Source organism: Mytilus galloprovincialis, chromosome 12, assembly GCF_965363235.1.
Source record: "Mytilus galloprovincialis chromosome 12, xbMytGall1.hap1.1, whole genome shotgun sequence".
Classification (NCBI taxonomy): domain Eukaryota; kingdom Metazoa; phylum Mollusca; class Bivalvia; order Mytilida; family Mytilidae; genus Mytilus; species Mytilus galloprovincialis.
In genome coordinates, this window is record NC_134849.1 from 46,761,753 (window position 1) to 46,767,986 (window position 6,234).

A 6,234-nucleotide genomic window follows, 5' to 3' on the forward strand; every position below is an offset into this window, starting at 1 on the left:
TCGTTTCTTGCCTGGATTTTATTCTCAAAACGACTTATAGTGGAATGGAGATGACCAACAATACGTGCAATTATCACAGCGGCATACCTGTTTTCCCTCATGCTGGATATCTGCCATCTTGCTGCAGTTATGAGTTGTGGGTGACCAATTACAAGGTGTAAATAACATAAATTTATAAACTTGGTTATTTTAAGTGTTGAAAACAATGAGGATTAAAACATCTGTTTTAGTGTTTACAAGTACAGTAGCTGCATGTGCAGATAAAAACTGAAAGAGTCGATATTTATTGATTAAACTCAGGTGATATTTAAATAATGTTTAACTAGTTCTATTTCAAAAAATCATTTAATAAAAAAATAAAAAGTATTTTTTTAATTTGAATTTTAATTTGGTGTTGCAATACTTTTTTCCAGGTGTATATACGCATAAAATTGAGAATTGAAATGGGGAATGTGTCAAAGAGACAACAACCCGACCAAATAAAAAACAACAACAGAGGGTCACCAACAGGTCTTCAATGTAGCGAGAAATTTCCGCACCCGGAGGCGTCCTTCAGCTGGCCCCTAAACAAATATATACTAGTCCAGTGATAATGAACGCCATACTAATTTCCAAATTGTACACAAGAAACTAAAATTAATATAATACAAGACTAACAAAGGCCAGAGGCATCCAAATTTAAATATTACCTGTGGGTAAAACTATTTTGAAATCATCCTTTTTAAGTATTGTTATGTTATCATTTAAAGAATCAATAACTCTATTTCGAAAAATGTGTCATCAAACCTTAAATCATATAATTTGTTATCATAAATAAACATTTGGATGATATCAAATTGAAACGTTGCATGGTTTTGATCGAAGGTTAGTTTTGATAAAATAAAAACATTTTTGTATCGTGCAAATAATTCAGCTAGATACCTTTTTTTATATACTTGAACGAATCAGAATAATATTATTGTATTTATGTCTAAAACAATTGATATCTAAAAAAAAGGGGCTAAAGGTACCAGAGGGACATTGAAACTCATAGATTGAAAATAAACTGACAACGTCATGGCTAAAACAAATAACAAACAGACAAATAATAGTATTCAAGACACAACAAAGAAACTAAAGACTAGCAACACAAACTCTACCAAAAGCTGGGGTGATCTCAAGTGCTCCGGAAGGGTAAGCAGATCCTGCTCAACATGTTGCACCCGTCGTGTTGCTCATTTTAATACAAACCTGGTAAGTAGTCTAATTCGGTAAGTCACATTCGTGGTTAAAAGGGAAGTGGATTGTAGTTATGACATAAGGAACATATGCGATATTATCTGTTAAACGGTTATTCCACAACGGTCTACCAACTCGTTAAATACCGAAGGGATGATCTCAACTTTACCATTTGGAACTCTCCGTTTAGTAGCTTCCTTGTGAGAAGCAACCCTCTTCCAAGGAAATAATGATAGGAAATACAAGCCCAAGAATATCGTATCAATTGGGTCATAAATTGTAAAAGTAAACCATTTTAGGCCAAAACACGGAGCTTTAGCTCACACCGAACACCCAACAAAATGACTAGTGTAAAACCATTCAAACCAACGATCTAATCTATATAAAATATGAGAAACGATAAATATTTATGAACCACATCAACAAACGATAACCGACTTATTACAGGTGTAATAAATGCAGCCATAAATTTAAAAGCCAGATTTGAAAATCTTATAAAATCCTTTTTTTCCAAAGATTTTAAAAGATAAAAACTGCAAAATTTTAATGTATGACCAATCTAAATAGAATATTTTCCTGCTTGTTATTTTGAAACAAAGAAGTAAAATTCATCATGGTTGTTTTCAATTCTTGGTGCTTTACTTTTTAGGCTGATCACCTTTAGTTGTAGCTTTTCTTGTGGAAGATAATAGCTGTTTATACATCCGTATGATATTTTTTGTTCTATTTAATCTTCATGACAATTGCATATTTAATAGCGATAGCAAGGACATTGAACGCGACATTGGCCTCGATAGTAATAAAAAGATTTCGGATAAAATTTAGCAGAAAGTGCCTGTGAACAAAAATGCGTATTGTTGGTAGTTACAGGTTTTTTTCATAGTCTTTTTACGATACTGCGGGAATAAAATATAATTTAAAGAGGTTTTCAATGCTTATTCATGATGGCTATTGTTATTGAGTAATTTATCTACTAGTATAATGCTTGGGGTTTTTATGTTTTGTTTCTTAATTTTTCGTACACTTGATTGTTATTTGTATTCATAATTTAAGACATACATAGAGTTAATTTATATTCTGCTACTACTAACAGTGCTCATGGTGTTAGTGCCGCTAAAATTCAAGAAAGATTATTTCTAAAAGATAGAATAGTGCCGGGAATTGAATTTTTTCTGTATGTAAAGTTACATATATTGTGTATATATTCATTAGTAGTAAGTTCCCTTCCTCGTCATTTTCTTGAATTTCTTACTTTTCTCATTCGATACCTTAACTACTCATTGAGTTCGTTTCAGTTATACAATTATTTGGTTATACTTGTTCAATCATGTAATAAATCACTTTACAAAATGTAACCAGGGCCGACATTTTAGATTCGCAGCTAACAATATTTATTAAATTTGTGGAAATTACAATCTGAGCCCCTTACAGATTTGATATGTACATGTTTTGTAGCATATCTAAAGGGTATGGGTTGTTTCTTAATTTTTCGATGCCACTGCTGGTGGACGTTTCGTCCCCGAGTGTATCACCAGCCCAGTAGTCAGCACTTCGGTGTTGACATGAATATCAATAATGTGATAATTTTTATAAATTCCTGATACAAAACTTTGAATTTTTCGAAAAACTAAGGATTTTCTTGTCCCAGGAATAGATTACCTTAGCCGTATTTGGCACAACTTTTTGGAATTTTGGATCCTCTATGCTCTTCAACTTTGTATTGTTTGGCTTTATAACTATTTTGATATGAGCGTCACTGATGAGTCTTGTGTAGACGAAACGCGCGTCTGGCGTACTGAATTAAAAACCATGGTACTTTTGATAACTATTTACACCACTGGGTCGATGCCACTGCTGGTGGACGTTTCGTTCCCGAGGGTATCGCCAGCCCAGTAGTCAGCACTTCGGTGTTGACATGAATATCAATAATGTGATCATTTTTATAAATTTCCTGATACAAAACTTTGAATTTTTCGAAAAACTAAGGATTTTCTTGTCCCAGGAATAGATTACCTTAGCCGTATTTGGCACAACTTTTTTTTGGAATTTTGGATCCTCTATGCTCTTCAACTTTGTATTGTTTGGCTTTATAACTATTTTGATATGAGCGTCACTGATGAGTCTTGTGTAGACGAAACGCACGTCTGGCGTACTAAATTATAATCCTGGTACTTTTGATAACTATTTACACCACTGGGTTGATGCCACTCCTGGTGGACGTTTCGTCCCCGAGGGTATCACCAGCCCAGTAGTCAGCACTTCGGTGTTGACATGAATATCAATAATGTGATCATTTTTATAAATATCCTGATACAAAACTTTGAATTTTTCGTGAAAAAACTAAGGATTTTCTTGTCCCAGGAATAGATTACCTTAGCCGTATTTGGCACAACTTTTTGAAATTTTGGATCCTCTATGCTCTTCAACTTTGTATTGTTTGGCTTTATAACTATTTTGATATGAGCGTCACTGATGAGTCTTATGTAGACAAAACGCACGTCTGGCGTACTAAATTATAATCCTGGTACTTTTGATAACTATTTACACCACTGGGTTGATGTCACTCCTGGTGGACGTTTCGTCCCCGAGGGTATCACCAGCCCAGTAGTCAGCACTTCGGTGTTGACATGAATATCAATAATGTGATCATTTTTATAAATTTCCTGATACACAACTTTGAATTTTTCGACAAACTAAGGATTTTCTTGTCCCAAGAAGAGATTACCTTAGCCGTATTTGGCACAACTTTTTGGAATTTTGGATCATCTATGCTCTTCAACTTTGTATATTCTTTTTTCTGATAACCGCTATTGATACAGACATACAAATTAGTCCACAATATTAAAATTAATGCAAAATTATATCACATATGAAAACATATATAAAACAATAAATGATAAAATTAATAAACAGCATTATAAAATAACAATATACATGTCAGAGAGAGAACGAAAAAAGAAATGTGAAGGGTGTTTTAAAAAAGAGAATTTGTTGATGAATTTATGATGGCATTCGCATCTTTATATAGGATTTTGTCATTTATAAAATCTTTTAATTTACGCAATGGGGTACACAATTTATGTGACGTCGATTAATTTGTTCCGTTCAGTCGCAAAATATTTGAATTTCAGGTATTTGTCAACTATTTCAATTTCAATACACAACACATTTATAAATTCTAGTTTATCTAATGGATCAAAAATCGTTTTAACCATTGTATAACCACATCATGATAAAAGGAATGACAAAAATTAAACAATATAATGAAAAAAGCCCGTTACAGGCGAACATATAAGGCAATAACGTACATTGTACCCCACAATAGAATATTGGCTTCCTTACTTTTTTTTTATCTGAGCGTCATTGATGAGTCTTATATGACGAAACGCGCGTCTTGCGTATTACATTTAAGCCTGGTACCTCTGATAATCTCTGTCACTTGTCTAAAAGTAGGACAACATTATCAAGATTGAGATATATCAAACCAGTTGATCTTATACACAGCACGGTCTTGATCAAGAGTTGTTCACCAAAGACATATTTTCGTGCAATAGATACTTACACAATCATGAACTTGTTTTCTTTAGATGTGGTCACAAATGCACCCACTATAATACAATGTTGACTGCTGTACCCCAAATTTATGAAATTTTTACCTACTAGTATCATAGGTTATATATATAAAAATAAGAAGATATGGTGTGGTAGCCAATGAGACAACTATCTACAAAGAGACCAAAATGACATGAGAAATTAACAACAATAGGCTGTACGACCTTCAAAAGGGAGTTAACCCATACTTCATAGTCCGGTATAAATGACTCTGACATGACAAATGTAAACAATTCAAACGAGAAAACTAACGTCCTGATTTATGTACAAAATAATGAACTAGAAACAAATATACAAACGATATCACTGAATTACAGGAGCCTGACTTTGGACAGGCAGATGCAGGCTTAACTCATGAGATCGATATAAAACAAAACTACATCTACAAACACAGAGTAGACGTGACAGGGTACTTATACATTTCCACAACAGAAAGACTAAATGTAAATATCTGAGAGTACTTGCAGTTACTGCCAGTTATTCAAAAGTCATTAACAACTAATAAAAAAATCATGCCCGTAAGACTTAAATATTAATCAGTATTTGGCACAACTTTTTGGAATTTTGGATCATCTATGCTCTTCAACTTTGTATATTCTTTTTTCTGATAACCGCTATTGATACAGACATACAAATTAGTCCACAATATTAAAATTAATGCAAAATTATATCACATATGAAAACATATATAAAACAATAAATGATAAAATTAATAAACAGCATTATAAAATAACAATATACATGTCAGAGAGAGAACGAAAAAAGAAATGTGAAGGGTGTTTTAAAAAAGAGAATTTGTTGATGAATTTATGATGGCATTCGCATCTTTATATAGGATTTTGTCATTTATAAAATCTTTTAATTTACGCAATGGGGTACACAATTTATGTGACGTCGATTAATTTGTTCCGTTCAGTCGCAAAATATTTGAATTTCAGGTATTTGTCAACTATTTCAATTTCAATACACAACACATTTATAAATTCTAGTTTATCTAATGGATCAAAAATCGTTTTAACCATTGTATAACCACATCATGATAAAAGGAATGACAAAAATTAAACAATATAATGAAAAAAGCCCGTTACAGGCGAACATATAAGGCAATAACGTATATTGTACCCCACAATAGAATATTGGCTTCCTTACTTTTTTTTTATCTGAGCGTCATTGATGAGTCTTATATGACGAAACGCGCGTCTTGCGTATTACATTTAAGCCTGGTACCTCTGATAATCTCTGTCACTTGTCTAAAAGTAGGACAACATTATCAAGATTGAGATATATCAAACCAGTTGATCTTATACACAGCACGGTCTTGATCAAGAGTTGTTCACCAAAGACATATTTTCGTGCAATAGATACTTACACAATCATGAACTTGTTTTCTTTAGATGTGGTCAC